The sequence below is a fragment of the Zootoca vivipara genome, chromosome 14 (genome assembly GCF_965207765.1).
Source record: "Zootoca vivipara chromosome 14, rZooViv2.hap1.1, whole genome shotgun sequence".
Taxonomy (NCBI): Eukaryota; Metazoa; Chordata; class Lepidosauria; order Squamata; family Lacertidae; genus Zootoca; species Zootoca vivipara.
The window spans coordinates 23,611,960-23,637,079 of NC_142597.1; the positions used below are offsets into that span (position 1 = coordinate 23,611,960).

The window sequence follows — 25,120 nt, forward strand, 5'->3', positions numbered from 1 at the left end:
TAGGAGAAGGGGATGACAGAGGATGAGATGGTTGGACAGTGTTCTCGAAGGTACCAACATAAGCTTGACCAAACTGCGGGAGGCAGTGGAAGACAGGAGTGCCTGGCGTGCTCTGGTCCATGGGGTCACGAAGAGTCGGACATGACTAAATGACTAAACAACAACAACAACAACAACAAGTGACATTATTGGGTGCCTCTCGACTGGCACTATTTTGCAGAAGAGATTCAGCTGCATACTGCAACTTTAGGTTTGCACAGTTAAAGTGGATTAAAGGTGCTCTGTCCCCTAGTTCTACAAATCCACATTTAAAAAAAAAAGAATTGGAGTTTTGCATTTAGGAAAGTGATGCAGAAAAGAAACTGAAAATTGTGGAATGAATGGATGGGAAGATGTTTAAACGCCCTTCTAGCAAATTAGGCTCAATGTTCATTGCTGTATAACATTCCCTGCCACCCACCTCCCACAAACAGGAACAAATGCTTACTAAATACAGGACATCCTTTAACTCTTTGCACAAGCAAATCAAGGCGCATGCTCAATGAAGAGGATCCTTGGAGGAGCCCACTGCTGATTCCGCTTTGTGCTACCCTCCTGGCTGTACCCAGGCACAGACTCTGACCATCCCATCCTTTTTACACTCTTGAAAATCGTTGAACACCCCCCATTATGTTTCATTAACACTTAGGGCTACTGCGTGTGCTAAATAGAGGCACATGGTGCCTATTTCTTCTGGAACTGAAACATTCAACTCCTGAGTGGGGGGGGGGGGCAGGTGGAAGAAATCACTCTGGCATTTTTGTTCATCAATTCAGATTAAAATTTTAATTTCATGGTACGATGAACTCATACACAGTTATATCTATTAAGGTCACCTATTTCAGAAAGCTGCTGTAGGAGCTGATGGGCAAAAAGCTCTTTAGAGGATAAGAATCACACCTTAAGACTTTTCACCCTTTGCAATGCTGAACGTGAGTCTTGCTCTTTTGCGGACTCCCTCCCCAAAGACCCGAGCTGGTGGCTTCCCATCCCACAGAAAAGGATCAGATCTCTTCATCACTGAAGGATGTTAAATACCTGGAAGATGACTTCAAATTGAGATTCTCCTTGTGGGGGGAAGGATAATAATTTCAGGGCTAGGTCAGGCGAAGCCAAAATGACTCATGCCTTTCCGTTATATATATATGTATGTATGTATATATATATGAGCTCTAAGAAACGTGTCCTTTCCCCCCCAACAATATTGCGGCATTTCTTGCAGAAAGCAAGCAAACAAACAAATAACATTTTTTGCATCCATTTAAACTGCCCTTGCTTGCCCTCTGCAAGTTTACCGCGCACGGCAAGAACTGATTGGCTGCTGTGTCCTGTTGTGACAGCATCTTGCTGCCTTCCACTGAGTCAGAGCTGCAGTCCTTTTCACCCGCTGCTGTCTGATCAAACCGTTTGCAGCTTTTTAGGAACTCAAACGGGCATCGATTCACAGCTCTGCCATGAGATATGTTTCATGAGAGATGTTGGGGAGTGAATCTGGGACCTTCTTTATGCAAATCATGTACATTCCCACAGGCCTTTTGCCAGTACTGCTCATTTATTTATGGAAGTGATCTATGCATTAATAATTTCAACAATTTTTAGGGAAGGGACGTAGCTCAGAGGTAGAGCGGAAGCATTGTGTACTTGCAGATGGTTAGCACCTGGCAGATTTCGCCCACACCAGGAGCGAGAGATACATTTTGATCTGACAGAGGTAGAAGGGCATAAAATGCACCATTATTTTGGTTGATTTGATGAGAAGGGGTGGATTTTTAAAAATTACAAATTCAAAGTCGAATCTACCCAACTCACGCTTTCTGCAGCAGCACGCAAATGAAAACGCAGCCATCCTTCAAAAATTCACACTTCTCCAAATTTTGCAATGCACTTCTCTAGCCGAGTGATATGTGCAAGACGCACATGCTAGTATACAGTGTGTCTATAAATGCATACCTTAGTGAAAGCAACGTATGGAAATACATATTGTGGGAAATCACTTTGCAAAAATGTGTCTATTGGGGCAGAACTGCATACAAAAATGTGCATATTGGGAGAAATTTGCACCTGGATGCTGATGAATTTTCATGTGGAAATGTGGAGCTGAACTTAAGACCTGAACAATGAGAAATGGAGAGAAACTGATTGCCCCCACCCCAGCCATGCCTCACAAGTGTGCATTTTATTCATCGGTCCTGCGGCATGGAACATATTACCACTGCGGTTTGCAGCTAAGAGCTTTTGGACTTTTTGATGGAGACTGTTTCTGAAAGACCCTTCTTTCACCTACAAGGTGGTTAAGATCATTTCGCTGCGGAGCTGAGGGCTGTCATCGCCAGGCTGTTTCTGATGGAGCTTGGGAACTGACAAAGGGTGGGGTGGGGGTGGGGGTTTCCTTAGAAGACTTATGGAAGGCATGGGGATACATTGACTCTGGGGCAGGGGCTATTAATGGTCTCCCCCCTGAGCAGTGGTTGTATTTGATAACAGGATTAGCCACAGATCAAGTTTACTATGTGAATGAAGAAGCATAACAGACATGCACACACAGAGATGATGCTCAGAGGAGCGAGGCGTTTCAGGGGCAAAGAGACTGAAGCAAGCTAGCCCCTGTTCATTGCTAAACATAGTAACTGGGTGAGTCACACTCAAGGTATTTTTTTAAAGTGCTATTGATATTTTAAGCATAGATCTAAAAATGTCATGTGTGAATAAGGCGAATATGTACAATAGAGGCACACTCATCAGGGAGCTGTGATTTGCTGCAGTGTTCTGTTGAGCATAGGCCCCACCTGCTCCATACATTTGCAGCAGTGTCATATGACTTTAAGCCACCATCGCACCCCACAAAGGATCTTGGGAACTGTAGTTTGTTAAGGGCACTGAAACCCCCGATTCCCCCCCCCCAACAGAGCTACAGATTTCAGAGTTCCCTGGGAAAGGGGGCTTGACTGTTAAGCCACTCTGGGAATTGTTGCTCTGTGAGAAAAATGGGGATCCAGGTGGCGCTGTGGGTTAAACCACAGAGTCTAGGGCTTGCTGATCAGAAGGTCGGCGGTTCGAATCCCTGCAACGGGGTGAGCTCCTGTTGCTCGGTCCCAGCTCCTGCCCACCTGGCAGTTCGAAAGCACATCAAAGTGCAAGTAGATAAATAGGGACCGTTCCGGCGGGAAAGTAAACGGCTTTTCCGTGCACTGCTCTGGTTCGCCAGAAGCAGCTTTGTCATGCTGGCCACATGACCCGGAAGCTGTCTGTGGACAAACGCCGGCTCCCTTGGCCTATAGAGCGAGATGAGTGCCGCAACCCCAGAGTCGGACACGACAGGACCTTTACCTTTAACAATTCCCGGCGCCCTTAACAAACTATAGTTTCCAGGATTCTTTTTGGGGGGGGCAGGAGGGATATGGGACTGTTTAAAGTGGTATGATACTGTTTTAAATATATAGTGCAGATGACGCCTGAACAGAATTTGCCACCCTATATGTAATGTGCAAAATGGCTCTATGTTGGGTTTCCAAACCGCCTGCCCTGCTTTATTTAGAAATCAAGCCATCAGTCCCTCAGCATTATCTAAAATGGCTGACAGACAGCTCCCCAACAGGGTTCCCAACAGGAGATTTTCCCCGGTCCTATCTGGCGATGTTCCAGATTGAACTTTCGACCTTTTGCCTGCCAGGTATGTACTCTGTCTCTGAGCTTTCAGAAACATAGCTGCCAAGTTATCCCTTTTTTACAGGGATTTTCCCTTATGCTGAATAGGCTTCCTCGCGAGAAAAGCGAAAACTTGGCAGCTATGTTCAGAAAGACCTCGCCCCTTCATAAGTGCAGCCAATTTAGAGACAACTTCAGCATTGTTCCAGCTGAACTACTTACACACTCCCTCTATCGTAGTTATTAGTTCCCTCCAACTGGTAATTCGGAGGAAACGAGCATCAACCAGCCTGGAAAGGCATGGACAGAAATAGGTGCCCAGTGTGATTTCGGCATTGCGGGGGATTGGATTAGAGGACTCTTGGGGTTCCTTCCAACTCTACAATTCTATGCTTCTGTGGATTCGTCGCAGTGACAGTCAATGCGAAGGGGCAGGGGAGCACGGCCACCCTCCCAACACCAGGACCCCTGCTGCTTACCTGGATGGTGGTGGGGTAGACTGGGGCAATTGCGGTTGCATGACATTGCCCCATTCTTCCCCACCCTTGGCAGTGCCAAAGGTGGTAGGGTGGCAGCTTCACGACACCACATGTGCTGCTGCTACTGGCCAGCTCTACAATGTGGCAGAAGGGGCAAGTTGCCCGGTGCAGTTGCCACATGAGTAGCCAGCTGTACATCTGGGCTCTTAAGCTTCTTTCCAAGGTAGCTGGATTCCCATGCAGGCCACATACACTCTGCCAATTTGTAGGGGAACCTAACTCTCGGTTACGCCTTGCCTTGACATCTGTCCTGTATGCAATGCAGAAGGATTTCATTTTAGGTCAAGCGTTCGTTCCTGAAGCTGTGAAACCTTCAGTTTGGTGCATTGTGACTGGTTTCTCAGGGGAAAGAGAGTTCAAGTAGCAGCAAATAAGCTGCAGCCTCCATTCCGGTTGTCTTAAGAAATGTGAAGAACTCCGAGTCTTCCTAATGAAACAGCTGTAATTGTTAGCCTCAAATTGGGTATTTAATTAGCTGCATGTTTAACACATTAGGAATATATATGTCAAAGTTTGCTTAAATTTAGTCCACGGGAGATGGGGCAGGGAAGAGAAAAATCTCACTTGGGAGTAGTGAGAGTCACACAGAGTTGGGGGTCCTGGAGTTTAGCTACAGCCAACTGGGTCACTTCTGCACTTGGCAGTTTCCTATTCTTCACCAGAAGATGCATGTTTTAGGGATGAACTGTTCATGCTTAGATGAAATGGTCATGCCCCCTTCCAACCACAGCTGAATCAAGTTTGTCAGGTTAATGTAGGGGGTGCTTTTACATAGGGCTACCCCAAGATTAGGATCTGAGCACAAGAGTAGGTTCCCCTTCTGTATACAGGTAACTAAATCGGTGGGTTAAACCATAGAGCCTAGAGCTTGCCGATCAGAAGGTTGGCGGTTTGAATCCCCGCGACAGGGTGAGCTCCCGTTCCTCGGTCCCAGCTCCTGCCAACCTAGCAGTTCAAAAGCACCTCAAAGTGCACGTAGATAAATAGGTACCACTACAGCGGGAAGGCAAACGGTGTTTCCGTGCGCTGCTCTGGTTCGCCAGAAGTGCCTTTGTCATGCTGGCCACATGACCTGGAAGCTGTACGCCGGCTCCCTCGGCCAATAACGCGGGATGAGCACCGCAAACCCAGAGTCGAACACAACTGGACCGAATGGTCAGGGGTCCCTTTACCTTTACCTAAATCAGTGTCTTAGCATCACTTTGCAGGCAGAAGATCCTCGGTTCAATCCCAAGCATCTCCTGGTCATGCTGGAAAAGGTGTTTCCAAAACTGGATGCCAGCTTTGGAGTTTCCTACCTGAACCCCTGGAGAGCTGCTCCCAGTCCATATGGACAATATGTGGAGCAATCATTTGGACTCAGTGCAAATCAGATCCCTATGTTCTTCCTAAGCTTGGTCCCCAGTGAGACTCTCCTGATGCCCAGATTACGGTCTGATGCTACAGTCTTCCAGGCATCAATTGAAGACCATTATTATTATTATTATTATTATTATTATTATTATTATTATTTGTCTTTTAATTTGCAAGAAGATGTACATTTTGGCTGTTTATTATTATTATTATTATTATTATTATTATTATTATTATTATTATTATTATTGTCAGAGGGCCTGATATGGCTACTCTAGAGTAACGACGCCAGCATGGTCTTTTAAGGCTTTTATTAAGTGCTGATTATTTACAGTGTTCAGAGCAGTAAAAATGCATCCTTAAGGTGAGGTGTCAGAACCTCCGAATGGCGATTGGCGCGTTTTCTTCCAGCACCAAAGCTTTGGCAGACCCAACCTCTTCCCCCTACGTTTGCGTCGCAATTCGGGAGTTGGGGGGATTGGCCTCCCCCCCGTGCGTCCAACTTCCTGTCCCACCTGAGGCATGGGCTCCACAACCCTGCCTGAGCCTCGGACACCACTTCCTGACTCTCCGCTGGAGGCAGAGCTCTCCTTACTCTCTCCAGCGCTTGGGGATGGGCTGGAACTTAAGATGGGAGGGACTTCCCTGTATCCCTTGTCCCTCACAATTATTATTATAGGTCTTTTAATTTGCAAGAAGATGTACATTTTGGCTGTTTATTATGCTGGTTTTATGCTGGTTTTAATTTGATTTTTATTTTTATTTACTGCTGTGTTTGTGCTGGCTTTTAGATCGCATTATGTGCTGATGTGCATCACTTACAACCAGCCCTTTTTTTTGCGAGGGGAGGGGGGCATTTAAAAGATGGACAAGATCCAAAATCATGTCAGTAGACATAATGGATTTGCCTTCCCCTCCTGCAACCTGCCCTGCACCCCAATCTCTTTCCCAACCCTCCAGAGCCGATTTCTAGTGTATGCAGAGAGCTGCAGGGAGAAGGAAAGGGTCACCATTTGACAAGTGAATATTTGCTCTGCAAGCAGACCACCCAAACTGAGTGCGTTGTAGTTGTAATAATGTTGTAAGAGGACTGTGTTAATTGGCCGTATTTAAAGGAAACAAATAATAATACTTAAAAATGACACAGAAAAAAAAGTTAGTAAAATAATTCAAAACAACCAGTTAAATCCAATGACAAAAATGGGCATGATCTAATAGGTACCCATGATATAAGCACAATCGAATTTCAAATGGCCCAGCTACCGTGTTTCCCCTAAAATAAGACACTGTCTTATATATATACTAGTCTCATTCAGCCCGTTAAGAAAACGGGCGCTAGAGGTGCGACGGGGCCACGGCCTTCCCTCCCTTTCTGCGCTCGGCCACGGGGTGCGCCGGGAACACAATTAAACAAAGCACTCTCCCGTCGTGTCCCGCGGCCGAGCGCAGAGAGGGAGGGAAGGCCGCGGCCCCGCCGCTCCTCCCACGGGCCAGGTAGGGTTGTCAGGAGGAGGTGGCGGCAGACCAAGATGGCGGCATCTTGGTCCGCCGCCACAGGGGAACGGGAGGCAGAGGGTTGAGGTGGGGAGAGAGCGCATGTGTGTGTATGTCCCGCCTCTTCGTCCAGTCCCTGTGTCTGGGGGGCACATGCGCATTAGCGCAAACCCATGGACACAGGGAATACTGGACGCAGAGACACAGGGACTTTATTATATAGGATTTCCTATTAAAAAAACACACTGTGGCTTATTTTCAGGGGGTGTCTTATTTTTTATTACTGTAAGTATGGTACATTTATTCAAATATAGGTACCATACGCTCTTTCTTCCACCACTCTCCACCACCCCCCTCTGCGTAAATGCGGGAGAGGAAAGGCGAACTGCTTCATCCTGACCACACAGAGAGAGATGGGAAGAGAGAAGAGAAGTAGCCCATTTAACTGCGGCAGAGTAAGGAGGTAGTTGAGGAAGGAGACCAAAAAGAATATGTTGGGACTATCTAATATCTTTGAAACAGAAATACTTCGTTGGAGGGACCCAAATCCCCTTTGCGCATGACTCAAATAATGGTTGGGTGAAGCCTTCGGGGGAAAGCCACAATGTTCAGCCTGCTGCAACATAATCTTCAGGGTTACCGTTTTGGACCATGACTGAGAAAGTCCTAGTATGATGCAACTCAGAAAGCTTCCGAGCTCATCATATGTTGGACACCATCACTTGACAAGGTAGCACAGTTTTCATCGCTTGATGACTGCAGTTGTCACTGTGTGGTGATGAGGGTGAGGTGAGGTGGGAGAACAGGGAGAGAAACGGGTGCCCAAATCTCCTTCAAGAATATGTCCTTGAGGCAACTGCCTGTGATTGGAACATTCATACTTGAGAGCTAAAATTTCAGCCCACTAAATAAGCGTGTACACACACACACACACACACACTTTTCAAGCGTTGTAAGGAGCTCCGCTTAGGTCAATGAGAGCTGGTGGCATTCAATTATCTAATGCTTTTTAAAAAAGATGAAAACCCTTCACTTTTGCAATAAATGGGAATGCAACATTTAAAAAATGCAGAGTGGTCCGAATAATGTTTTTAAAGAGAGAGAGAGAAAGAGAGAAGAAAGGGAGAGAGTGTGTTATTAGTGCTGTCAATTTAGCCCTGAATGTTATGGCATGCGTGTCACTAAAAGAGACAGAAGCTATTATTGAAATGAGATTAGAATCATTTTGAAACATCAACAGCAGCATTACAGTTGCTAACATTTCCATCTAAAATAGGTGACATTGATGCTATACAATCAACAGTGCCACTGGGGATAGGATATAGAAGAGAAAGCCCGGATTGTTTTAGCATACATTGATTTGCCCTCGGTACAGACTGATAGGATGCTGAACCAGTTAAGCTTTTTTTTCTGCATGTGCATCTCTCTCTCACACACAATTCTAATATCACTGTTATGTTAGTTGTGTGTGTGAGACTAACATAACAGAGATGTGAATGTTTATTAAAATTTGAAGCTTCAAAGGTTGTATGTTATATGTTTATACCCATCTTTCTGCATCATCATCCTTGATCATTAAGAAGTATATTCAAGAAACCTGGGGGAGGGGAAATGGAGAAACCAGCCTTCCCTTAGAGGTGATGCAAGGGACCCATCTTGGTTTATTGAAGAGGTCTAACTCATAGCTGCCAAGTCTCCCATTTTTCACGGGAAACCCCCCTATTTTAAACCATTTCCCGCTGGCAGCCCGGATTAGGAAAAATCCCGTAAATCCCCCGGATTTCCTACCTGCCAGGGAGGCTCCCTTTTCGGTCCTGGCGCCACCCAATTTCCGGTGCCCAGACATGGGTAGCGCGGCACCGGAAGTCACTTCTATGCATGTCCGTAGATGCCTAGAAGCAACTTCCGGTGCCGCTCCACCCATGCCTGGGCACCAAAAATCGGGTAGAGTGGCACCGGAAGTTGCTTCTACGCATGTCCGGACAAAGCGACTTCCGGTGCCGGCGCCGCCCGATTTCCGGTGCCCATACATGGGTAGCGCGGCACCGGAAGTCGCTTCTACGTATGTCCGGACATGCCTAGAAGCGATTTCCGGGCCGTGCCACTGCTGATCCCGCATTTTCCAGCAGGAGATTTGGCAGCTATGGTCTAACTGTGGCCTTATCTTAGGCTGGAAGAAGACCATTGCATTTATTTAGCAACATTTACAGGCCACCCCATAACATAAGTGCTCTCGGCAGCTTGCAATGTTTCAAAACTATTTGAGGACAAAATAGAACCTAAACACTGTTTACCTTCCCGCTATAGCAGTACCTATTTATCTACTTGCACTTTGCCATGCTTTCAAACTGCTAGGTGGGCAGGAGCTGGGACCAAGCAACGGGAGCTCACCCCGTCGCAGGGATTCGAACCACTGACCTTCTGATCAGCAAACCCTAGGCTCTGTGGTTTAACCCACAGCACCACCTGCATCCCCCTAGAGGTGTACCTAGGAGTTGGCAAAACCAACCCCCACTGGGGATACAGGCCTTGGGGGGTATGTGCAAAAATTAACCATCAGACTATGGAGTGTATAGCATACCTTCCAAGACACCATGGCCAAAATCCAGGATGCCACCTTCCAGGCCCCCCAAAAGTGCAGTCCGAAATCATGGTGGCCACTTTGGCCACTGTCCTCTCTCACGGAAAACCAGGATGTCCCCTTTTTTCTGGAGCAGTTGATGGGTATGCGTATCGGTTTGTTTTGTGGCCACGTGTCACCATGAAATGAAATGCAGGAGAAGCTTCCTGTACTTCTTGCAGCAAGGGGAAAGGTAGGGCTGCCATATGTCTGGAATTTCCCAAACATATCCGAGATTCGTCCTCTGAAAATAGCGTCCGGGTGGAATTTTCAGAAATTGGTTACAATGTATGGGTGTATGACAGCCCATATCAAAAGTGTTGATTTTTGGGGGGTGAATTTCCTATTAAAAAAATAGCTGGAAAACATTTTTTAAAAGCTCAACAACTTTGCCAAAAGAACCTCAACAACTTTTCACTTTTTTAAATATGCCAACCCTAGTAAAGGCATTTAGTAAAGTAGGGTTTTTTGGGGTGGTGGTGGTGGTTTGCCACCTCCAATACAGCTCCTTGCCAAGGGTGCAAGGACCCTAGGTACGCCTCTGTGAGAACAGGATGCTAGATTTAATGGACCACTGGCCTGATTCAGCAGCCAACCTCTCCTTATGCTCTTCATTTTTGAATTGGATCGTGGTGTGGTACCATTTCACTGCAATGTCGAATTTATAGCTGTGATGCGTTTGTTGAATTGCTGATTTACATTTATTTGAGCCGGCAACATGTTTTGTAATGGTTTCCAAATGTGATGCTTTATTGGGATATTTATTTGATGTTGCTGTTTAGCTGCATTGGGGCATAACCAACTGTTGGGTTTAAATACATCAATGGAATGAAATTATTATTATTATTATTATTATTATTATTATTATTATTATTATTATTTCCTTCTGCAGTTCTCAACTGTATCTCTGTGAGACTTGAAAGGGGCCTTCCTCAGCACCCTCAACACATTAAACCCCAGGGGAATATGTGGAGATTGAGGGAGGATAATGTGAACAGGGGCTACGAGCCAGGATGGCTATGCTCTGCCCCCACAGTCAGAGACAGCGAGGCCTCTGAATACCAGTTTCTTGAAACCACAGGAGGGGAGTGTGCTCTTCGATTCAGATCCTCATAGCCTCTAGGTGGCTACTGTGAGAACAGGTGGCTGGACTAGATGGTCCATTGGTCTGATCCAGCAGGCTCTTCTTACATTCTTACATGACAATACAGTGGTACCTCAGTTTTTGAACATCTCCGTTGACGAACATTTCGGTTTTTGAACGCCGTAAACCCAGAAGCAAATGTTTCTGTTTTCAAACATGTCTCAGAAGTCGAACGTGCCACGCAGCTTCCGTATTGAGTTATCCATATTGAGTTTTCCGTACTGAGGCTTCCATGTTGAGCTTTCGGTTTTCAAACTTTTCGGAACTCGAACGGTCTTCTGGAACGGATTGCGTTCCAAAACCGAGGTACTGCTGTATATAACTGAAGCAAACTTGTACCATAGATGTAAGTCCAGAAATTTCCTTGCAAAAGAAGAGCAGGAGATTTCCCTTGGCTTTCGGTCATGGCCTCGCGCGCGCGTGTGTGTGTGTGTGTGTGTGTGTGTGTGTGTGTGTGTTTCAGATGGCTTGAAATGGCGAGATACACACCCATTATTACTGCCATAACAATACCAAATGTAGTCGTTCATAACTGAAAGGTCAACAAACCAATTTTAAAAGGTCATTTTCTTTACCAGCTGTGTTTTCTGCTTTCCCAACCAGCTTAGAAAGAATCACTCCTTGTCAACATCCAACTCACTGTAACTATTAAGTGCTTGGACCAGCAATCAAACTAACTACTTTGAATTATATTGCCAGTCAAGACTCTCATTCGTTTTGGTTAGGATTGAAAATTACAGCAACGGTGGTGGACATATTGCTCTCCCTGAATGCTTTCCAGGGGTGGGTAGCAGATGTAGATCTATGAAATGTATAGATTTAATAAATCTGTAGCCTGAGTACAGTCAGAAGGAGAGCAATGCCTGCAGTTTGCTTCTGATTCTTGCAGAAAATAAAAGAGACGTTTGCTGTCTAAAAAGGTTCTCTACAAAAGCTCCTCTTTGGAGCTACCCGAAATTTGGCCAGACTTAATCCACTCTGGAGAGGTTCCTTAGCCTACAAATTTCATTCCCTTATGTGGAAAGGTTTAGAATCTTCTATAAAGTCAGTGGGAGGCAAACAGGGCTTTTGTTTTGACATATGAGATTCAGATCCTAATAACTGATCAAACCAGAACAATACAGAGCGCATACAAAACCATCCAGGTTGCTTCCAAGTACTATAGACAGAATTACAAGGTGAGTCTCATGGTTGCTGCATACCCCTATATTGAATTTACTTGAGACAGGGACTTTTCAACTGTGGCACCAAGACTTTGGAACTTCCTCCTTTACCCTATCTTTTTGAGGTTTGTCAGTGCTGATTTCAGGCAATATTTATCCCAGAGGCTCTCAAATTTAAGTCATTTCCTGGCTATCTCCTATTTCTATTTGTCATCTTTCCTCAGGGCCTGCAAGACAGAGCTCTTCCGCCTGGCCTTTGGGTTGGATTCAGTCTGACCCCTGTGTTTTCCTCCCTCATGGTTTGGATTTATGGACTACTTAAAATGAGGCTGCATTTTAAATTTTAATATTGTATTTTAATCTGTATTTTAATTAATTGTTTTCTCTTTTTTAATGTCTTATTTTAATTTTATTGGTGTCTGCCGCCCTGAGCCCGGTTTTGACTGGGGAGAGCGGGGTATAAATGAAATATTATTATTATTATTATTATTATTATTATTATTATTATTATTATTATTTCACAACAGTGCTATGTTGTCTGTGTGTCTTTCTGCATGTGCTTTCCAGTTCATTGTTACAATTTAAGAAATTTATTCATTTCATGTATTGTTTAATCTCGTTTGCCATGTGGAGGGAGCATAAGCCCAAAAGATGGGACACAGACGTTTGAAGTTAATTTGTTGATTTTAAAAGCCCCTTGGAAGCCAGAAATGGAGTTTCCACTCTCTGAGAAAGTGTGTCTCTGTGGAAAGGATGCTGGTGTCACATAGGGTTATTCACAATCACTTTTATAGCCTGCACATACTTCTCCGGAGTCACTTAGTTGGCCATTTTTTATAAACAGAACTCTGAACTAGAAGGACCTGAGTTTGATCCAGCAAGCTTTGTCTTATGTAAGCTTTGTTTACTGATCTTCAAAAAGCACTGGTATTTTATTCCAGCTGTAAAGACGGACAAGCTAGGGTTACCCACAGAGGAGGGAAAGCTGTTCAAGACATATGCATCTAGCCAGGCACTGTGCATTAATTAAGGAATTATTATTTTTTTATAAAAAAAATATTGTCATTGAAAGTAGCAAAAATTATCATTCTCAACATTTGGAAAACAAGCAGGATTCAGCTAATATGGCCATAATAAATTTAGCTGCAGCTGAGCAGAATTCCTTCTCAAATATGCAGCTCCCCGCTCTGCAAATCTTAACACCCGAGAAGCCTGGTAGGGATAAAGATGGTATTTCAGATATATGGGACCTAAGTCATTTAGGAATTTAAATGCTAATGTGAGCGCCCAGAGTTGACAGCCAGTGCAACTGTTTTAAAACAGGGGTTATGCCTCTTCTAACTGGAACCCCAGCTAGTAATCTGGCTGCCACATTTTGGACCACTTGAAAATTTCCAAATCATTTTCAAGGGCAGCCCCATACAGGGTGAATTGCAACAGTCCAGCCTGGACTAAATAAAGAAGTAGCTTATTATGAAGGACACCAGCGCAGAGACCAGGAGACTTGTGGTATAAATCTTGTTCAGTCCTAACTGGCCAGCATAGAGAGCTCTTTGTGTATGATGCTGTTTCTCATTCAACCCTATAGCAGGGGTAGACAACCTAAGGCCCATGGGCCAGATGCGGCCCAATCCCCTTCTCAATCCAGCCCGCAGACGGTCCAGGAATCTCATGTTTTTACATGAGTAGAATGTGTCCTTTTATTTAAAATGCATCTCTGGGTTATTTGTGGGACCTATCTGGTGTTTTTACATGAGCAGAATGTGTCCTTTTATTTAAAATGCATCTCTGGGTTGTTTATGGGGCATAGGAATTCATTCATTCCCCCCCCCCCCAAAAAATAGTCCGGCCCACTACATGGTCTGAGGGATGGTGGATCGGCCCACGGCTGCAAAAGGTTGCTGACCCCTGCCCTATAGTGATGGATTCTGTGCGGTGTGTCCAACTGCGTAGAGTTGAAACACTGGAATTAATAGACCTAGGGTGGAGATGTTTCTACGTTTGGAGAAGGAGACCCGCTCTTGTATGTCGCCTCTATGAGACTGCAGAAAGGTGCACACATGATACCCCACTGATATCAGAGCTCCAGCATCAGAGATGAGAAAAAAATATTCATTCCAGGGGTGTATTGGGAGTGTCCTGGAAGAAACTGCCTTTCTATTACCTCCATATGCCCCTAGAACAGGGAACCCAGTACCCTACCCCAGTATTGGAGCTGGTATAATTTACTTCCCAGCCATTGGAAATCAATTGGAAGAAGGCTTTATCCCAAAACAAACAAAGAAAATGTGCTCCCACCTTCTGCTCTGCTGGTTTGACTACAACATGGCAAAGCAAAATGGGCTTATGCACCTTCAGTGTCCCTACCACCCTTACCTTTGGATCTTGTCAGGGTTTGTTATGACTACTCTTGAGTAACGACCGTCCACATGCTTGTCTGTCAGACATTTTTATTGGTGCACATTATTTACAGTGTAACGGATTGCTCATTTCATGTCTACCCACTCGAGTCAGATTCCTGCACTACCCCCTTCCGCGTTCGGGACCAGCATAAAAGCCTCGGAACTGAGAAGCGCCTCCCTTTCCTCCTCCTTCTCAATTCCGGCGTCGGGGGGGACGGGTCTTCTGTCTGACCTATTCCTGTCCACTCTTTCCGCCTCCCTCTCTTCCTGCCTATGGAGCAGGGGCTCTTTGATGTTGCCAGAGCCCTGGCACTCCCTCTCCATTTCCTGACTCACCCCTTCAGACCCCTCGCTCTCATGACTGCTTGGAGACGGGCTGCTTCTGATGAGGGGGGCGGGTTCTCTATAATCCCTCCCCCTTACAGATCTCAATTGCCTTTGATTAATTCTGGATCTGATACTATGTACCTTTATTGGAAGCTCTCTTGTTGCTAGATTGCATTTTCCCAAAACAGAGATTTTGATGAACACAAAAACGAGGGACTGATGGGAAGCTGCCAGTATGTTGCAGGGTTACTCCACTCTAATAGTCATGCATACATTGACATCAGTATCTTTCACCTTCTATTTCAGAGTTTTGTCAGATTTGCAGATGTCGCCTTGCATGAAACTAAAAGCCCAATTGTGCCTGGAGGAACACTGGGACTCGCTTCGCTTTTGCTCAGCTGTTTGGAATCCTCCTCTCCCCCCTCCCCCACCTTGCTTGAAAACTAATTGAAAACACATGGCAAAGTTCGTCAAATCTCTAACTCGTTCTGAAGATTTGCCAAGGTGAGATGGAATTACTCATGCCCAACCTCCAGATCTGGTCATGTTCACTGACACTTCAGATCTGCATCCATTAGAATGAGAACCAAGGGACACTGAAGCCATTCGCCTGCTTTTCCTTTTTCAAGTCAGAGCCAAGCGTCAATGGGCTACTTCTTCCAAAGTCCTCCCCATGAGCCTGTTTCCTCTGAAGCTCATTTCCTGGCTTGCAAAGATTATTTCCCCTCCTCCTCCCTGGAGCAAATACTTTCACTTACACTGCCTGTCTTTATTTTGGCCAAAGAGGTAAACATAGGAAGCTGGACCATTGGGTCATCAGACTCAGTGATAGGCAGTGTTTCTCAAAGACAGGAGTGGGGAACCCTTTGCGTCCCAAAGGCCACAGTCCCATCTGGCCAACCTTTCAGAGAGGGGGGGGCACATTCCAGTGCTGGGCAGGACCAGAGACAAAAGTGGGCGGAGCAGGGGAGGTCATATTTATCTTTGGACAGTAAGGTAGCTTCTATGCACACCCCTTTCTGTCCTCCATTCAGGCAAGCAAAAGTTATTATCAGAGTAAATGAAGAGTGTGGTGCAGAGACAAAGAAGGAACATGGCCTGAGAGGAGGAGGCACACCATAGGGAGAGTTGCAAGGGCCAGGTAGAGAGGCTTGGAGGGCCGGCCCTTGACCTGGTGGAGGTCTTCCCTCCCCCCACGACTGGACATACCTGACACCTTCCAGATGCAAACATATTTCCACCATTGACCTAGAACACCCACAAAAAGTGAAACTCGTCTCTTTTGGGGGTGAATTTGGTAATGTTAAAATGTTTTATACAATGAAGTCATCACACTAGTTCAGGGACTTTTGCCTGCTCAGTGGGACTCCCCCCCCCATCTTCCTACATGCCCCCCATTCTGCTCCAGGGGCTTGGGGGGGGACCTCCGAAAAGATTGTAGGAGCAGTGGTGGACCTTGGGGTCTCAAATTTCAGTGGTGCCCTGTGTGACACCAAAATTTGGCACCCCCACCTCTCGCCTTCCATTCTACACAATAGTTGTGTAATCCAGAATGTTGATAGCTATAGAACCTAACACACACTTGTGATATTCTAAATGTCAGTGTTCTTTTTTGCGATATGACTCTCCAAACCATATATGAATTTTGCTGCTGTAGCTCAGCTGAGCTACATTGATTTAAGTGGATGGTGGTTCATGAATTTACATTTCTTGGTCATGAGTTCCATTGTCATTTTCCTCCTCCTCCTCCTCCTCCTCCTCCTCCTCCTCCTCCTCCTCCTCCTCCTCCTCCTCCTCCTCCTCTTCTTCTTCTTCTTCTTCGTTTTTTTTGTCATAGTAGTAATTATCAATCCATTGCCTGATTTGGCCTATTGCTGCTGTTAAAAATAAATAAATCCCTAGGTACCACTATTGCAAAGACCTTATTTTATAAATAATCTCTAGCATTTCATTCTGAAACAGTTTCATATGGCTCCAGTTTTTATTTATTTATTCCTTTTAGGGTGTGTAACAGTAGATGGAGCATTCAACCACCAAGAAAAATGACAAAGAGACTTATTGCCAAGCTTTGCATTTTCCTAACAAAAGCAATTCGTGGCCCTCCTCCCCTATATAAATGGTGTGGGGAGAGGGGCTTTCCCCCCTCCCTTCTTTCCTTAAAATCAATCAGATGCTATTATTCAGCCTAAGCCCAAACTTATTGTCTACTTCTTCCTTCGGAGACTGATTTTATGCCAGGTAGAAAATTAAGTTTCCTCTACTTTTATTCCCCACACAATTATCTGGCATCTCAGCATCATTTGTTCAGTGTGGGAAACCCACTTCCTGTCTCAATAAACAAGTGTGTGGCAAGTCTTTCTCTGGATGCATAATGGCGTCTCTCACTCTCTCTCCCCCCCTCTCTTTTTTTTATTTAATACAAAAAATCATTCCACACTTAACACATCAATGAATCCACTTAAGCTCTACTGCATCTGAATTAAAAGGGGGAATTGTGTGATCAAAGAGTGTGAAAGAACCACACATGGAGTTCCTTAGACGCTCTACTTTTGTTACATTTGATACATAACAAACCCGATAAATATATGCTTATCCCGCGAGCCGGTTTTTCATTATCTCTGATGCTTCTGTTTAAGAGCATTTCCTGAACTGGGTCTCTTCTCCAGTGCTTTACATTCTAAAATTAGCAATGTTTTTTCTTCTTCTTCTTTTTTGTAAAAGCAAAGGATTTTACACGATAAAAATATATGTGTGTGTGTGGATGTGAAATTAAAGACACATCAATAGATAACAGCATACCCGAGGAGGAAACAAATAATTTGTCTGATTGGGTTTTCCAGGAGGCTTTTCAGCTAGGAAAGGACATTGTCCTGCTGAATGTCTTACATATACATAAGTATCCTGGGATGGGGGAAAGAAGAAAAAGAACTGAAACATTTGTGTGTGTGTGTGTGTGTGTGTGTGTAACCTGCAATAATTAGGTGCAATCTTAGGCCCATTCACAGATGTGAACAGTTGGACAAAACTTTGAATAGTCGAAGCTCTGCCATTGATGCACTGGTTTAACTCTTGTGGAACTGTCGGTGCTGCTCTGCAATTACGTCTGGACAACGGAGATGGAATTCTGTATTTATTAAATTACTGGAAATACATTGCATTGGTTGATGATGAAGGCACTCCTAAGCACACTTGAAGGCCAGTTCTTAACATGTTTACTTGAAGCATGTCCCCATGATTGAAGTAGGGCTTACTCCCATGTGGTTAACGTTCTCGGACTTGAGGCTTCGAGGCCCTTACCACAGATGTACACATGATCCCAGGGGCATGCAGACCCTCCAAGTGTCCCTATTTTCCAGGGACAGTCCCAGATTTACAGAAGCCATCCCAGTTTCTAATTTGATCCCGGAATGTCCCATTTCCCCTTAGGACATCCCTATTTTCATCAGAGAAATGTTGGAGGGCATAGGTAAATGGACCCCTGACCATTAAGTCCAGTCACAAACGACTCGGGGTGCGGCACTCATCTCGCTTTACTGACCGAGGGAGCCGGCGTTTGCCCACAGACAGCTTCCGGGTTATGTGGCCAGCATGACTAAGCCACTTCTGGAGTAACCAGAGCACATGGAAACGCTGTTTAACTTCCCGTTAAACCTATTTATCTACTTGCACTTTTGGATGTGCTTTTGAACTGCTAGGTTGGCAGGAGCTGGGACCGAACAATGGGAACTCACCCCGTCGCGGGGATTTGAACCACCAACCTTCTGATCGGCAAGCCCATTTTTTGGATAAATGTTTGGATAAGGGTTTGGAGTTATGAGACCCCTGAACCAAGGAGATGAGTAGCTATACAACCTTTAGAAAACATCTGAAGGCAGCCCTATATAGGGAAGTTTTTTTTAATGTTTCATGTTTTATTATGTTTTAATATATGTTGGAAGCCACCAAGAATGGCTGGGGCAACACAGTCAGATGGATGGCGTATAGTAATATTATAATAAAAATAATAATACATCATTATTTTCATCAGAAAAATGTTGGAGGGTATGGACATAGAGGCCACTGTTCTGTTGCAGAAATATGTGTGGGGTTTGCAATCAAGTGGGCGAGTGAGATGCAGATAATCTTTTCCAGAAGGACAAACAACTAGTGTTGTAGTGGCTAGAGTGTTGGACTAGGACCTGGTAGCCCAGGGATCAGATTCCCTACTCAGCCATGAAGATAGCTGGGTGATCTGGGGCCAGTCTCTGCCTCTCAGCCTAACCTACCTCACCGTGTTGTTATGCAGACTAAACAGTCGAGGGGAACTATGTATGCCACCTTCAACTCCTTAGAGAAAAAAGGTGGGATATGAATGCAATGAAAATAAATAAATACTACTCAGTGGTATGAAGATCTCACTGCCCTTTCCACATTTGAACTTATAGCATATAATCATTAATCTCATTTGGATGCATGTTTGGACATACGGACTACCTAATTTATATGCTAATTTAATTTCTATGATTAAATCGAGACTGGTGGAATATTTTTTATTGCTAATAGTAGCTGAAGGTGTTTCCCCTTTCTTCTGTTATATTTGCAATTCTAAAATATTATTATTTATTATTTTTTAAAAACAACAACACATATTTTAATACACCTTTGCATTTTCTCTAGAAATAGGTAGATAGGTTTAAACTGCTAGGGATAGGGTTGCAACATCTGGAAAAGTGAGAAAGCCAGTGGGTGGCTAACTTGTGGAGGTGGATATCTCAGCTGGTTAGAGGTCAGAGATTTGAAAAGGTTGGATTCCTAACACATTCTTATGGGAAAGTTGTTTCCATACCACTGTGTGCGAGAAAGCAAATGACCTTATTAATGCCTAAATTTGGCCAGATTGTGTGCATAAGATGTTGGCCATGCTCTAAAATTGGTATTGAGCAACTTGTATGCAACAAATCCTGCATGCCACAAGCTGGACACACCAGCATATCAGCAGCAGAGGTTCTAGCCACTGCCTCTGCTAGTTTTCTACCTGCAAGGAGTTTTGTCATAATGAGAAGGAGTCCGAAATATGAATTCTTCCCTCCTTGCAGTCTGCAATGAAACTCTCCATTCTACAACCTCTCAGTCTACTGCATGGGCAGGTCTAGCCTGAGAGATACAGACCCATATGATGCTTCTGTGCACACAAGGCATTGAAAGGAGGTTGATGCATGAACTTGTTCTCCAGCGTCGTATCATCATGTTTCTGAGATCAAGATCTGAAGCCTTCACTTTCTGGCTTTCATACAATCTTTAAAACTCAATATCTTTTGGAAATAAGTCCATAGTCTTTGTCAGGCATTCATCTTCTTGTGCAATTAAAATCATGTGAGAAGGTAACAGAGGTGAGCTCTGTTGCACCCCCATAATCTGCCCCACTGCCGTTGATGCACTGGAGAGCAAGCATCTGCAGTGAGAAGCCTGCTGTACTGTACTCATAGAATCTCACTATTTGATTTCAGTCACATGCGTTTAAAGCACTTTTATACCACTTTGTTTTGACTTCCCACAAAGAATCATGGGAGCTCTAGTTTATCCTTCACAGAGCTTTACAATTCCCATTTGCTCATGGTGGGTGGTGGCAGCAAGAACCCAGCGAAGGGGGAGGAACTAGAGGTTGCTACCTTGCCCACAATCATGTATGGAGGAGAATTCCTGAATAAGGGTCATCAGCCACAACATTCCAATACAGATCTTCTCCCTTTAGGACCCTAACAGTAGAGGCCACCTGAAGACATTTTCTCTTTGGAAGCATATTGGATCTTTCTAGGAAAATACACCCATACCTTACAGCACGTTGAACAAAGTGCTAAGGCATTTGACTGGACTGAAAGGTCCCGGGTACACCTAAGCAAAGCTTTGAGTCCCCCCCCCCCAATCTTAGGCTGGCAATATGCAAAATTCTTGGCTGCTGCTATTAGAAGCAGTTTACAAGTTGATAGCTGAATGTGTATCATAATTCTCAGTCAATAACCAATGATCAGAATAATCGGAAGTGTTAACTCTGTTTACTTCTGAAGATTTTGTTTAACTGGTCTGCAGACTGCATACATAATTCGATTTGTTGGTTGATACTCAAAATCAATACAAGGCTCCTCTAAGAAGTAATCTTGCTGCCCAGTTAATTTTTTTCTGCCTTTCTGTTTTGTTTTAGAGACCTCTCTACACTTAATAAATACCTCTGTGGTCTGCAGAATTTGGATCTGTGATGTCAAGAGAGCTTTGTAGGGCATGAAGGCAAATACTGACCACATCAGTAAAACTAGGCCTGAGTCGCAACAAAATCAGAAGGATTCAAGTTCTTGTGACTACATTTGTTCATCGGTTTCAGCGGAACACAGAAACAATTAACTTGGGTCAGATTAAGGAACCAGCAGAATTTTGAATTCAAATTGCCAGTATTATTCATACATTTAGCAAGGGGGAAAAACTGAGGTAGGAGAAGTTTGTGTTCCCTGAAATTAATTTAAGTTCTGCATTTTCAGCAAGGATTGTCAGATTGTGCCCGTGATTGTATACATTTCATCAACAGCTGTGCAACAGCAAATGGTTCTGCAACTGTAGCTTCTTCTTGTACTTTACTTCTTCTCTAGCTCATTTCCCCCACAAAATTTCAACCTGAGCCAAAATATGTCCCAAATCCCAAATTTCAGGTTCGGGAAAAACACATGAAGAATTTCAATGGAACCTGAGGGAGTTTCACTCAGATTTGTGAATTTCTTCAGGGGCTCCTGTCCCTCTCTAGAAGTTGCTGCTAAGGCTTCCTGAGCAAAATCCAAGGTGAATTTGAAGGTGCCAGTTTGGGGAGAGCATCTGCAGAATTTCAAGGGACATGAAAAGATCTTTGCTAAGACCAGCAAAATTTCAGTGATGTGTGTGTGTCATTTGCACATTTCTAGACAATCATTCACTTGTATTTGCTGCGAAGCAGATTAGGGATGAACCCCCAAGGAGAAACTGCAATCGAGGCATCTTTTTGCATTGTGTGACAGAGAGACAGGCACACTTTCCACTTTGGCCACACTATCCAAGAAAGCTGGAGAACTAAGAGTGCTGAGTCACAGAGAGCCAGGAGAACCTATTTGGAACCAAGGGCTCACTCCTTTGCAAGCCTGTCAGCTTTCCATAAACACTAAACCAGGCATCCCCAAACTTCGGCCCTCCAGATGTTTTGGACTACAATTCCCATCATCCCTGACCACTGGTCCTGTTAGCTAGGGATCATGGGAGTTGTAGGCCAAAACATCTGGAGGGCCGCAGTTTGGGGATGCCTGCACTAACCTTTTACTGGAGAAATACAGGCCTGTTGACGAGGAGTGTGAGTAGCATTCTGTATTTAGATAGCCCCAGTGCTATTTTTCGAGAAAAAGAGGTGCCGGAACTCAGCACAAACACCTCCTTTTGTTTTCATATAATGGCATCCACCTGAGAGGTGCTGGAACTTGAGTTCCACTTGGGGGGAAAAAGCCCTGGATAGCACCATCAGTGTCCATGACATTTTACAGAGTAACATAAGAGAAACAAATTTCAGAAGATAAATCGTGTGAGAAATGGGAAGAAAGGACAGAGGGAGGAGAGGGAGAGACAACAAGGGGATGCCCGTTGAAAGCAGCCCAAGAATTTCCATTGAGCCAGGTGGATTTCATGAAGTGGTTTGCATAAGATTAGTACAACAATAAGCATTGTTGTTGTTGTTGTTGTTGTTGTTGTTGTTGTTGTTGTTGTTGTTGTTGTTTTAAGAAAGCTACAATAAAATGGAAAAGACAATTTGTTTGTTTGGGAGATGTCTTCACTTCTTCTCATTCTCCACAGGGTACGATGGTTCTGTAGAAGCGCCTACAGTGGTGATTCAAGTGTTGGCTTTGAATTTAAACTTCTAAATTGCCAAGTGGCAGGAGAAATGTGGAAGTATCTCCTGCTGTAGGAATCTGTTGAGGAACTTAGTTCCTTCACAGCTTCTGCTGTGCTCCACTGCTGTGTTAGTTACAGTGGACATACATGGTGGAATACTGATGTGGAAATACAGAGCATGAAACCTAAATATGGAAAAATGAGAAACTGAAATTGACAGATTCTCCCATCCCTACTCCCTTTATCCTTAACCATAGGCCACACCGGCTGGGGCTAATGAAGGCTGAAGTCCAACATCTGGAGGGTTGCAGGTTATTCTAGGAGGGAGGACCAAGCTTAAGAGGAACACAGGAAGGAAGCAACTTTGGACTGAGTCAGACCATGGACTCATTGCACTCATTATTCTCTGCTCTGACTGGCAGAGGCTCTCCAAGGTTTCAGTTTTTCCCAGACCTACCTGGAGATGCTGTTGGGTGTTGAACCTGGGACCTTCTGCATACAAGGCAGATGCTCTGCTACTGAGCTACAGCTCTTCAGCAAGGGGGAAATGGGTTGGGTTGTTTAAAGAGAGGAGGAGATCTTCAGGTGGCAGAGCTGGAGGCGGAAAGTTCATGGGTGTGCAATGAGACCAAAAAGCAGAAGGGAAAGCATTCTTCCTGGAGCTAGCGGCCCTTCACATGGAGAAAACGTGGAGCTCAGTTCTTAAAATGCCCATCAGGCTTCCAGGCAGGATCCGCATTCAGATGTTTTCAGTTGTTAGATGGCAGTGTTTTACATTTACTAGCAGCTGTCTTCAAATTTTCACTTCAGTGGGGGGTTGGGGTGGGAAAGAAGGGGGGAAAAGAGGTGGCCCTGGCATTATTATATGTGTAATATTGGGAAGGGGTACCAGCACAGTGACACACTTGAAACAAATTTGGGGTTTTTATAAGAGGTGATTTAATGTGCAAAAGTACTCCAGGCTGGATTCAATAAAAATGGCACATGGCTCCCACACCGCACTGCTTCTCATTCACCCTCTGTAGTCACGTCAAATTTCTCGGTCCTGGGAGATGGATGGAAGTTTGTTTTTCCCCAATGGGGATCTCCACAGACCTAAAACTGAAGCAAGGCCTTTTAAATATAATAATAATAATAAATGAATAGAGCACTCTGTAATCGTTTCTGCAAATAAAGGCAAAAATCACTTGTGGCATGACTCTGATCTGCCAACTTCCCTTGTTTTAATTCTCTCACCTCTCTTACCTCAGGTCACTTCCACCTTTACTCATAGTTCCCTGAATGATGATGTTGGTAATTTGCTTACCAGGGACTGGACATTAGCAGCTAAGGCTAAAGGCTAGTAATGGAAGAACAAAGCAGAACACACTGCTGCACGGTTCAGACCCTTTGCACTTTGCAAAACTCTTTGCCAGTTAGCTCCTGGAGGACCTGAGCTGATTTTGTAAAGAGTATACTTCATAGTGAATTTTGCAGAGTGCAGTACTTTGATCTTGACAGCTCGGTTTTTCGACCATAATTCCTCCTTCCGATTCTTAAACCTGGTTGCCACATGTGCATTCATCATTTGAGGACTGCATTATCAAGCGATGACTGGGTTGTACGAATGGGCCATCTATCTTATATGCAGTAATCAATTATAGAAAACACAAGTGGTAAACACATGCATGTATCTGAACTAGCACCCGGTTTCCCTAATACCCTGTGACTATCTGGCAAAGCCTAAACTCTTGGAAATGCTAGTAGTTGTCCAATCTTTTCCAAAATCAGAGTTATGAAATGCTTTCAAGTGAAGTTGTTAATCAAAGAGAAGCACTAATATTCAGATGAGTTACTTTTTATAAAGCCATGCACAGGATATCTTTAAGCAGGAGCCCAAATGCTGCAGTTTAGAGGCATTGCACTCTCCATTCAAAGCCAATCTAAAGAAAACAGGCCGCAATTCACAGACTTCACTGGGTCATAGATCCGGCAGTGAGGGAGTTAAATATTTCTGCAATGTTCAATAAACCCATCCCTCGTGAAAGTGCTTTTATAACCAGGATACTGGCTGCCAATTCTGTCTAATGGCATGGAGACTCAGACGGACGATGACACCGAACCAAAAAAAATAAAAATCCAATTGCTCTCTTAACTGGTGACAATAAATGGTTCACTTCCGCCGCCCCCCCCACCCCGTGTAAAACTTGCAATGTGCACAGTGATTGCAATACGTCTCCCTGCCTTCCCACCCCACCACCCCCAGTACAAGCTAGGCTGGGTCACAGAATGCCTTCAAAACTCTTATTTTGCCCTAGACAGATGTGAATGCTGGAAGTTAGAGAGAGAGAGAGGAGAGAGAGAGAGAGAGAGAGAGAGAGAGAGAGAGAGAGAGAGAGAGAGAGAGAGAGAGAGAGAGAGAGAGAGAGAGAGAGAGGAGGGTTGTTAAGGAGCCATTTTGCAGTCAAGATCTGAAAGCGGGCTGAGGAGGAGAAGGGAGGGGTGGAGCCCACTCTCTCTTCTTGAGATGATCATCATGT

The 25,120-nt window shown here is 44.5% G+C and overlaps 1 long non-coding RNA gene across 2 annotated transcripts in view; it reads right to left on the bottom strand.

The window, feature by feature from the left end:
- Positions 1-23,516: 23,516 nt before the first annotated feature.
- LOC118096945 (uncharacterized) overlaps positions 23,517-25,120 on the bottom strand; it is a 60,534-nt gene continuing 58,930 nt past the window's right edge. For both annotated transcript variants that reach the window (XR_015947127.1, XR_015947124.1), the window contains exon 5: positions 23,517-23,702. This is a non-coding gene — a long non-coding RNA (uncharacterized LOC118096945). The remainder of the gene's footprint in view (positions 23,703-25,120) is intronic.